The 12,027-nt window shown below is 34.6% G+C and overlaps 1 long non-coding RNA gene across 2 annotated transcripts in view; it reads left to right on the top strand.

Moving 5' to 3' along the window:
• The window catches only part of LOC144313055 (uncharacterized), a 36,603-nt gene extending 25,189 nt beyond the window's left edge, over positions 1-11,414 (top strand). For both annotated transcript variants that reach the window (XR_013378754.1, XR_013378753.1), the window contains exon 3: positions 10,015-11,414. This is a non-coding gene — a long non-coding RNA (uncharacterized LOC144313055). The remainder of the gene's footprint in view (positions 1-10,014) is intronic.
• The last annotated feature ends 613 nt before the right edge of the window (positions 11,415-12,027 follow it).

The raw sequence follows: 12,027 nt of genomic DNA, 5'->3' as shown, positions 1-12,027 counted from the left end.
AATGCTGTAGGAGTCTATATTTTATGAGAATTTTTATCCGTAGATAGAGGACGAAATGCTACAAGAATATAAGCCATTGTAAAGTGTCTTTGTTTTAGGGATTGACCCTGGATCGATATGGCTGATATTGTGCAACACCCCATGGATAATACAGCAGGGACCATGATTATCCAATCAGGTTGTGACAGCTTTTAACACAAACTTTTCTTCTTCCTAACACTTCAGAGATCATGTTACTGATGATCACTACTCCATTGAAACAAATTTTTGTCAACACCTGCGTCTCTAGAAGATTATGTGACCATACACTTCTCTTCTAGAACACAGGTCAATTCCCTTAAATATATACAATAGCTTGCACTCCTCCAAAAAATTTTGCAGGATTAATTCCATCAAACATGTCACAAGTTATCCTCAATCATTTGAGGATATTCTTAGCTTCTCCTTTTCTTCTCCTTTTGTTGTCTTCAACCTCCAAAGCCATGACATCTGTTATGGATAAATGTTTTGGTGATACTAGTTACTGCTCCTTAGGTATAGTGAACTTCCAAAGAATTCATGCCTAAGCCATGGCAATTCCATCTTTATATTTTATTTCATTTTCTTTGCCATTATATTTGCTATGCTCTTATTGTTAGTACAGTGGACAATTATTCAGTTCTCATCTTCTCCGGACTTGGAGTTGTTTGTTTGTTTTTTCCCAAAGTTACACCCTCCATGCTTGGAGGACTCCCCTTCTTAATATCTATGGCATAACATTTTCACAGTTACACTTTTACTGCCACAGATGCTCATATTCCTTTTTCATGTCCTGGATTCTCCCTCTCTACCTGGCTTCTTGATACTAGGGTTGCTTATTTAATCTTGAGGCATTCACTTTTTTTGTGAAGACATTATATGCATCATCAGGGTTTTAAATGGTGATGATAGTGGTCACAATAATAGCTAAAATTTGTGAATATGCATGAAACTGTCAACTTATGCTAAGTGACTTACATATAACATCTCATTGACTTTCTACAATAATCTTCTGTGCCAAGAAGTGCCATTATAATCCCTCTTTTATAGGTAAAGAAACAAATAAAAACATTTATTTAGGAAAGCTGATTTTAGGGATCCCTGAGTGGCGCAGCGGTTTGGCACCTGCCTTTGGCCCAGGGCGTGATCCTGGAGACCCGGGATCGAATCCCACGTCGGGCTCCCGGTGCATGGAGCCTGCTTCTCCCTCTGCCTATGTCTCTGCCTCTCTCTCTCTCTCTGTGTGACTATCATAAATAAATAAAAATTATTAAAAAAAAGGAAAGCTGATTTTAAATGGTCAAGGAAATGTTTACACCTCATGTATTTGATACCTAATTTCTTTCTCCCTCTAATAAAATAATATCCAATAATACGAATATTTTTAGTGTTTTCTTGAAATGATTAACTTTCTATGCTTTAAGCTCAGACCATAGGAATCTCTTCCTCTTCCATTGTATTTTGTTCATGTTGAACTTTAATTTTTAGGGACCCTCGAAATTCCTCAAGCTTAACTACCTTTGGAATGTGTTTTGTATATTAGGAAAGTCTTCCTTCCTTTCCTCCAAATGTACCTCACCCTACACTGTCTTATACTTCCCTGTGGTTTAGTCATGGCACATTTGGCTCTGCTTAGAACAGAGTAGGGAACCTGTCATGTGTTTAAGACATAAACTTGTTTCAGTCAGATTCTGGAAAACGTGGGAAATATTAATATGTTCACATGCAAATGGAAAGTATGGGGGGGGGGGAACACATAGCTATGCCTAAGGTAAATTTGACCAAATAAGGAAGCAGATTGCCAGAAAGGAGGTCAGACACTGATCATTTGCTTTTGCTGATGTTAATTAATGCATTTTCCTTTGTACATGTCCTCTTCCTCCACCTCCTCTCTCTTTCTCCTTCATTTCTTCTTATTTGTCATTTGAGTTAATTTCTTTAAAATACTCATGACATAGGTCTTTAGCATACATAGAAGAAATTTGAAATTCACTGATGAAGGATTTAAGGACATTGAAAGAGCTATACCACTCACTTGGGAGGTCTAAAAACAAAGAACTTTTCTGATATCAATAGGTTTTTAACGTTTTGTATGGAAATTAAAGAAAATTATCTCCATGTTCTTTCTTTACTCAGCCTTTATTTCTATGAATGAATACATCTGCAAAAATTTCTTTAGCCACTTGCGTTAGTTTCCAGTTCATTCAGCATGTTTTGTTATGCTTAACACTCTGTAAATTATTAATTAATTAATTAAATGTTATTTGGGCAGCCTGGGTGGCTCTGCAGTTTACCGCCACCTTCAGCCCAGGGCATGATCCTGGAGCCCCAGGATCGAGTCCCATGTTGGGCTCCCTGCATGGAGCCTGCTTCTCTCTCTGCCTGTGTCTCTGCCTCTCTGTCTCTCTGGGTCTCTCATGAATAAATAAAATCTTAAAAAAAAAATGTTATTTCATGTAAAATAATACCTTTTTATTTCTTTTGCATCCCTTTAACTTTCCCATCTCCCTTCCTGGTCCACTGTATGATACTCTCCCACTCTACCCATTATGCTGAAAATATATTCTTCAAAATCTTAAAGGAGAATTCATTGTTAAAATGATACTGCATCACTGTTATGCTGAAAATGTTGCACCTCACAGAACAAGCTATTGTACTCCTGATGCTGAATTAAGCTGCATTTTGACCAGGAAAAAAAAAAAAAAAGTGAATTTCCTTAAGCTAGTGAAAGATGCTGTCATTCCCGTCAAACCTGCTCTACAGCAATCAGTGGGGAAGCATTCTACAACCACTCTTCAATGAGGTCTTTGACATTCTTTCTACACCATCTTTTCAGTCAAGAGTGTATTAGAGATTGAGTAAGTAAGTTTACTGAAGGGTTATATGCAAATCTATCTCTTGTTCACCACCTCCAGCCCCAACTACATTAAAGAAAATGTCAGTAAAAGAAGCTTTTTGGCAAAGAGTAAGCAAAAACCTCTTCTTTTAGCATTAAATTTGATATATTGATCGATATTTAAAAAGATAGTTTGAGTGATTCAAAATTTGCATACTTTTATACATGATACCTACCCTCACCCCACCTTTGGCATTCAAAGTGACAGTTAAGAATAGTAGCAGGGAATAAGTGCTTGGAATGCAGTTAAATGCAGCATAAATGGATCCTTTTAAAGAATAACAGTTTTAATGGTTACTTAACCTACATATGACTCCATTTCTTCCTACGGAAAAATAGGGATAATATTTATCACTCATAAAACTTTTTAATATGTCACCTCATTAATCTCCTACCCCTTTGTGTGACCCTGAGAGAGAAAAGCTCTAGATAAAACACAAGAGCTATAAGGCTGGCACTCAATTTTAGATACAGAAACTGATAGACCCAAAGGCTTGAGCTATTGCTATTTCAAGCTGTTACAAGAGTTGCAATCTTTCACAACAAGCTGGAACTAAATAACCTAGACTTTTGCTTCATTAAATTACTTAAAAATATAATAAGTTAGTATATAAGGACACACCAAAGCAATCAATATTTTGTGAAGTTGCCAGACTGTAATATGTTTTTTAAATGGCATTAGTGTTAAATGCATTAACTTTAATGAAAAACTTAGAAATGGTCTCTTAATAACCTTATTGGGATATGACTACTTTTAAATGGCTTTTACTTTGTCCTTGGAATTCATATGATGCATGTGACAGAGGCTTGTTCAGTGTTAACAGAGGATTAGATGAAGGAAATTAATTAAAGCTTCCTTGCAACGTTTTCCCCTTGAGCTATTCAATATGCTGAAGTGGTATGACAGGGTACCATCCTTTCTCTAAATCTACTCATTAAATAACTCAATTGGGTTTAAACACACATCCTTTTTTTTTTTTTTTTTTAATTAGACCATAATTTTTCTCCTTGTCTTTCTAACCTGACCCCTTCGAGTCACTGCCACCTCTGTGATTTGTAATTACCTTTTTAGTTTCCAAGAATAGGAAAGTCACAACATGTGTCCATGTGTTTCAGGGTCCACCAATTCACTTTCTTGAGACCTGTCTTCAATTGAGATGACAAATTTAAATTGGTTAGGGACATTTGTTTAACTAATCCCCTGGACAAATAAGTATCTAAAATGATTTCCTAGGGCTGAAACCATAGCTATCAGTTATATTCTGTGATACTAGATGGAACACAAGTCTATGACTCTTTTTCAAATACTGTTCATACCACACTTTAATAAATACAAGAACTATTACTTTTAAATTTTATAATTTTCAATTTTATAATTTTATAAATGAATAGAACCATGTCTTTAAGTTCTCACAAATTGTAATCTTCTCTGTTTTTAAAACATTATTGTTATAAATGTATTAATTCTTTGATATTAAAAACAATTATAAAAGCATATAAGATAAAAATAATATTCACAACAGAAAGGCTTACTTTCCTTTCTTAAAAGAGAGAGAGAGAGAAAGCATGTGACTGTGGCAGTGAGATGTGAAATGTAACTTAGGATATAATATATAAACTTTTTTCTTGAAAAATTATATCAAGTTTGATGTTTTCAGGCAAGTGAAGATAAAGTTCTTGGTTCTATACTTACTAACCTCAATCATATAAAAAGCCCAAGCTTTAAAATGTCTGCCCTTTTGTTGTCAAGGATGAAGATGTAAAGACATTCCTCTAAATTAAGATTCAGGTTTTCTCTTTTTCTTCATAAAGGTACTTTTTTTACACAATATTGATGAGGAAAACAAGCCTGGAGAAATAACATGACTTCTGTTTAAAACAATTATTTTGGAAATCAGATATAGATGATCAGTGGCATAGTAGAATTAATGCTCTCTGATCAAAAAATAAATCAAAACTGGCTCACACAAAATCAGCCATATTTAAAACACTGATATTATAATCAAAGCTGTATGTGTATGTGCATACATATATATACATGCACACACACCACAAAGCATTGCTCATTCAAATTGTTAATATACTTTGTTGATTGCATTATAGTAATAATTCTATGAAAAAGCCAGTGTTATTATTCTTCATTACATTGGACTACATTTTCTGAAATTAAAAAATCTGAAATTGATCACACTGACAAATTTTACCTAATTTATAATACTAATGTACCAATAAAGAAATCCACAGTTCACATGGTTAATATATTTTTATTCATTATTTTAATCACTATAAGACTGACAGCTTCATTCTTCTGCAAATCAGACATGTTCAAATGTTGATCAACCTTGATATCTGAGATTAAACACTTAAAATACATCAAAATGCAAATTCGACCAGCTTAAATGTATTCAGTGTTTTTCCAGATCATGACAATTAAGATAGATGGTTCCAAAATAATATCCTGCAAATATTTAATGAGATTCAGAAATATTATAACACATTCATGGAAAATTTCACTCAGATCATTAGTGAAAAGCAGAGTAATTCAACTGTCCTAAAACATGTACATAACATTGCAAAAAGGATCAGAAACATTTAAATTTTCAAATAAATTAAAAGCCCTATCTTGTTATGCATAATGATGAAAGTTATATCTTACCTGCTAAAAATGTGAATTCCAGAATTTCAAGATTTCCTGTAAGGAAGCAATCTCAGTCTCTTTGCGGAGTTTCTGATACATAGGTAAAGAGCATAATTGCAGTTGCAAATTTTATCTTTTTAGCTTGAATATTAAGAAAAAAGTTCAGGTAAGTCACAAAAACCCCCACAAATTTTGTTTTAATCAATTCACCTACCAGTTCTTTCCTAGAGCTCTTTTTTAATAGATTGAATCTCAAAATAATTCCAATTAATAAAGATAGTGCCCTATGACATTCAAGTACGTCACTTATAGTAAATTCAGATAAGTTGGCAGCTGATAGGACCCCCCAAATACAGAGAAAATTCCATCATGTTTTCTTAGATTTAGGGAGGTATTTTAGTATGATGCAGTTCCCAGTATTTACAGTGATTTTATAAGTTGTCTACAGCATGATTTCTCTATATGCAATCCTTACAACACTTTAATCAGCATTGGCAGGAACGCTTCTTTCAAATGTGAATTCCTAAGTCCCACCAGGTCCCACCAAATGAATCAGAATTTATGTGTTTATGTGGTGGGTCATGAATTTGGATTTTGATTTGTCCAAGTGGCCGTTATGCACATTAAGTTTGAGAATACATGTGTATTCTTAAATCCAAGTAAAGACTATAAGGAATATATATATAAGCTATTTGGTATATATATACCAAATAGCTCACAGAGCTGTCAGTCACAGATAGACCAGGTGATCAAGGGCTGATAAAATGGTTCAAAAATGTAACAGTGGTAACCTGCTTCACAAACTGAGTACAAATGAGGAAGATTTTAAGACTGAGAATACGTCAAGGTCATGGTCCTTCTCTAGCCTTGGTGATTTTCAAGTTTGCCTGATAAGTCTCACGGGGTGCTCAGTAAACTATAGATAATTATGTCTCAACATAACTTACTGAATGAGGACTTCTTGGAGCAGATGCCTGGTAATCAATATATTTAACTATTTATCTGGTGACATTTATCCTCAAGGAAGTGGGGATACACTTCCTAGTGTATTCCCAGGCTGGCACTGCAAAATAATCATAATAACTTTGACCTTAATTGTTAAAATTTCTGAATTGCTAGTGTGGCATTATATTAGCACACTCACTTTAATATATTAAACTATACCCTTGATATCTCTTAGGTATACCCTATATGCTCTTAACTTTTTCTCACAAAAGATTGACTTAAAACTGACTTCCTATTACTATTATATTTGCATAGGATTGTTTTTAATGAGTAATTATTAATGTCCTCAATATCTGTACAATCTAATCTGTGAGCTATCTGATATGATTTTTTTTCTACATAAATTTTCAGGAGTGTCTTCACATATTCAAATGTGTTACTAGCAGTTAATGGAGATAGATATATTTTCCATAAATTCAGTACTCAAAACATCTGTATACATTATGGCATATGATTGACCTAGAAATGATTACTCTTATTAACATATACACATAAGTATGATTGATTTCAGGCTTATAATTTATAAAACATTCTTAGTAAAACGAATGAAAACAGAAAAACTAAAATTAGGCATCTTTCAGTTGAGGAAACCATTATGCAACTGTAAAACCATTATGTAACTGTAAAATCCAGTTGTCTACATTCAGAGTTCATTACAATCCATTTAAAACCAAAGCAAGCAGTTCTTTAAAAGATTCTCCTTCAAGAATAAATGGTAGTTCAGAATAGATTAAAAGGACATCTATCTTCCCAGATTTCAGGATATACTATAAAGCTGTAGTAATCAAAACAGTATGGTACTGGCACAAAAATGAACACATAGATCAATAGAACAGGATAGATAGTCCAGAAATAAAACCATACCTATATGGTCAATCTATGACAAAGGAGGTAAGGATATACAACTGGGAAGAGACCGTCTTTTCAATATATGGTGTTGAAACAACTGGACAGCTACATGCAAAAGAATGAAACTGGGCCACTTTCTTTTACACCATACACAAAAGTAACCCAAAATGGATTAAATATCTAAGTGCAGGACCTAAAACCATAAAACTCCTAAAGGAAAGCATAGGCAGTAATCTCTTGTACTTGGACCTTAGCAACATATTTATGGATATGTCTCCTCTGGAAAAGGAAACAAAAGCAAATATAAACTATTGGGATTACATCAAAATAGAAAGCTTCTCACGGCAAAGGAAACCATCAACAAAACAAAAATGATATATCTGATAAGGGGTTAATATACAAAATACACAAAAAACTTATACAACTCAACACCAAAAAACAAGTAATCCAATTGCAAGTGGGCAGAGAACCTGAATAGATTTTTTTTTTCCAGAGACGGCATACAGATGGCCGACAGACACATGAAAAGATGCTTAATCTCTCATCATCAGAGAAATGCAAATCAGAACCACAATGAGATATCACCTCACACCTGTTAGAATGGCTAGTATTACAGAGACAAGAAATAATAAATGTTGGCGAGCATGTGGAGAAAAAGGAACTCCTGTGCACTGTTGATAAAAGTGTAAATTTGTGCCACAACTGTGGAAAACAGTAGGGAAGTCCCTCAAAAAATTAAAAATTAAAATACTATTTTACCGTACTTACTTACTTACCTAAAATTTGAAAAGAATATATCCACTATGTTTATCATAACATTATTTACAATAGGCAACATATGGAACCGACCAAGTGTCCATCCGTAGGTGAATGGATAAAGATGTGAGATACACACATGCACACATACACACACACAGACACACAACACTACACACTGGAATGTTACTTGGCCATTTTTTAAAAAATGAGATTTTGCCATTTGCAGCAACATGGATAAATCTAGAAGGTATTATGCTAAGTGAAATAAATCAGACAGAAAAATAAAAATACCATATGACTTTACTTATCTGTGGAATCTAAAAAACAAAACTAACAAATAAGCAAACAAAAACCAGATTTTTAAATGCAGAGAACAAATAGGTGGGAGGATGGGCAAAAGAGTTGAAGAGGATTAAGAAGTACGTACTTCCCAGTTATAAAATAAGTCATGGAGATAAAAAGTACAGCATAGGGAATATAGTCAGTAATACTGTAATAATGTTGTATGGTGACTGCCCTCATTGTGGTGTGCACTGAGTAGTGCATAGAGCAGAGAATTGCTGAATCACTGTGCTGTACAATTGAAACTAATATAATATTGTATATCACTTATACTTCAATAATAAATTAAAAAAGTAAAACAATCAGAAGTATAACCACCTTGCTTGTTCTTTGCCAATATTTTCTATGCTGAGAAGCAGAGCACACAGCACAACACCACATTCTGGTCTTGGGGGAGAGATAGAATGTGAAGCTTTGAGAGATACACGCCGGATTAATCATATCATAAAGACCAACTATGTCACTATGTACACATTACGTTTTAAAAGTATATTAATGGGGATACATTCACTTGGAGAATTTGGAAAGGTACTAATTTTTCCCCAATTACTATTAGTTTACGTCAGTAGAATCCATTTAATGCCTTTAATAATTCTATCATTTCTAAGACCTCCAGCAAAAGGGCATTATAGTTCTTTGGTTTATTGCAAATATTTTTTTAAAAAGTGTAGCAGCTATAATAGTGAAGCTATAATACAAAATTTTAATTGTTAGCACTATATTATAAAAAACAACAAAGAACATCTTTAAAGGAAAATAGGGTAGAGGCACCCAAGAGTCTCAGTTGGTTAAGGGTCTGACTCTTGATTTTGGCATGAAATTGAGCCCTGTGTCGAGGGTCTACCTTGGATGTGGAATAAGATTCTCTGTCTCCCTCTGCCCCTACCCAAGGGCATGGTCTCACTCTGTCTCTCCCTCTTTAAAAAACAAACAAACAAACAAACAAACAACAACAACAACAACAAAAAAAAAAAAAACCTAAAAAGAGAGTAGTATTTCATTGGAGAATCAATCCAATAGATTTTTTATCTTTCCATTTCTTCGTCGAATGACAGTGTTTTATAGGCTAATTTCTAAACAGATGCAATTTTTTAAAAAAATGATGAAAGCCATGTTTCGCTCAGGAATACTATTGTGCACATATGTAGGTTGTCTGACAGCAGATACTAGTTTGCAAAGCTTCAAAGGGCAAAACACTGAGTTTTGAGTTGATTTTGTCCAGCTTGTTTCTCCTCCCCCTGGATAATCTGGTGGCTTGTATTGTTGAGACATCCCCTGGTCACCATTTTTTCTCTTCGCACAAATGAATCCACTATGACAAAACATCCATGTCCTTGCAATGCAAATCTAGCAAATAGCCTCCCGCAATTCCACTGGATTTCACAATGTTCTGTTTGATAAGATCCATTGTTTCTTTGATTTTATTGTTGATTCAGATGCTTCTTTATTTGTTCATTTTCTTAATCATGTCTTCTTGCTTCATTTATGTTTTTCAACTCCAACCCAGTTGATCTGCACACCACCACTGTGACTGGAGAATATGAAGAAGCAAGCCATGGCCTACTGCACTTACTCTTAAGTTTTACAGCTTTCTAGAACCAAAATCCTGTACACCAGCCAGTCACTCCACTTACTACAATCTGCATGGCTCCTGGGTATCTTTCTACCACAGATCCTGAACTGTGACCACTCAGTTCTACAAGTGGTGTCTTCTTGTATACTCAATTAAATCCACCACTTTATAATAACCATGATCATTTTCATATCCAATGAGAGAAGCCCCATCCAGACTGGCCTGGCCTTGGAATCTAGATCTAAGTGGAGAGGACTCAGCTGTCAATAAGGCGTAAAATTGGAGGCCAGTGTCACAGACACCGAAGCAAGAGCTTTAACACCTAGGATAGCCACTGAGACTAAACAAATGGCATATCCAGGTAAAGCACTCTTCCAGTACTGCAATAAATTAAAAGAACTTCACATCTCTCTCTCCCCAAGCGTTCTCAACTTCTGTAATTAAGGGTATGTACTGCTTCCTCCAGTTTAAGAAATCAAGTGATTTATAAAATGAATAGCATCTTATTTATCAAAAGAGTCTTGCCTCAGCAGTATAAATACGAGGACAGTTCCAAGAGCTAGCTCCTCAGAGGTGCTTGTTAAGAGGTCTTTAGAATCTATGCTACCTGGAATACCTAATAGTGTTCTTTAATGCAACAGGTTAAATTCAGTGCAAAGGTATGGCAAAAGAAAAGTAATATTGACAGCAACTATGTCAGGGGCAAACACAACCATATTCACACATAAGCATTCACAGACTTTTACTTAGTCTTTGATTTAAAAGACAGATTCTCTGTGTCTGATCAATGTCAGTCTCTTGGGATGCACTAAAATGAAATTTAAAAAAAACTGACTATTTCAAATCATTCTAGAATTATAGACAGCTACACTAAAATATAAAGCCTCCAAAACACTGTGTGTGGGGAGGGAGGAGGAAAGGACATAGATGTACTCACCAGCCTGAGTTGCAGAAATCATGTTTTCTAGGAGTTGAGAGTAAGAGTTGAGAGAATAGAAACTTTGGGGCAGGTGTTTCATGTGATTAGATAATAGATACTATAAATGAGAAAATATGTTAAATATGTTGGTTTTGTATTATAAACAGAATTTCTTTGCCATCTCTGAGAGCCTACTGTCAAGATTTAATTTAATATTTCATTAATTTCCTCTCTGTTGATGCCATTTCATTTTGTATACAGGTCAACAGACAACCATAAATTATTTGTGCTCAGTGATGATGGGTATAAGGGTAATGATAACCAGAGCAATGATAATGCCTGGCCATTTCTAAATACCATGAATTCCATTGGAAATACCTATAAATATTTTATAAGCTGTATTCGCTGGCTTAATAAGATCTGTGTTATTTATTGTAAATAAATAAAAATACACTACTTAATAATAGATATCAGTTACTATATTTCTTTTTTTTCAAATATCTTTGCTAGCTCTAAATGTTTTATTTCTTACAAGTCTGATATTGATTTAAGTATTTTTTTTAAGATTTTATTTATTTATTCATGAGAGACACACAGACAGGCAGAGACACAGGCAGAGGGAGAAGGAGGCTCCCTGCGGGGACCCTGATGTGGGACTCGATCCCAGGACCCTGGGACCACGCCCTGAGCCAAAGTCAGATGCTCAACCACTGAGCCACTCAGGTGTCCTGATCTGAGTATTCTTATATATAGTGGAGTTACCAGCCTGTGACCAATTGATGCTCACTCTAATGTTCAGACATGTTTTGACACATCCAAATTAGGGTGAGGAAAGTTCTTCCAGGACATGGAATTTCTTCTTTAGCAAGAATTGTGGGATGGAGACTTACTTTGAATAAAGAAGTGGAACCTGAAAGGTTAAAAAACATAGCTTAAAAAAAAAACCTGTCATTCCCATTATTCTCGAGCTCAGACTGCAAGAACATGTGAATGCTTGCATTAATAAATGGATTTGAAGAGACACATCT

The sequence above is a fragment of the Canis aureus genome, chromosome 4 (genome assembly GCF_053574225.1).
Source record: "Canis aureus isolate CA01 chromosome 4, VMU_Caureus_v.1.0, whole genome shotgun sequence".
NCBI classification, from domain to species: domain Eukaryota; kingdom Metazoa; phylum Chordata; class Mammalia; order Carnivora; family Canidae; genus Canis; species Canis aureus.
This window is presented reverse-complemented; position numbering and strand designations above follow the sequence as displayed.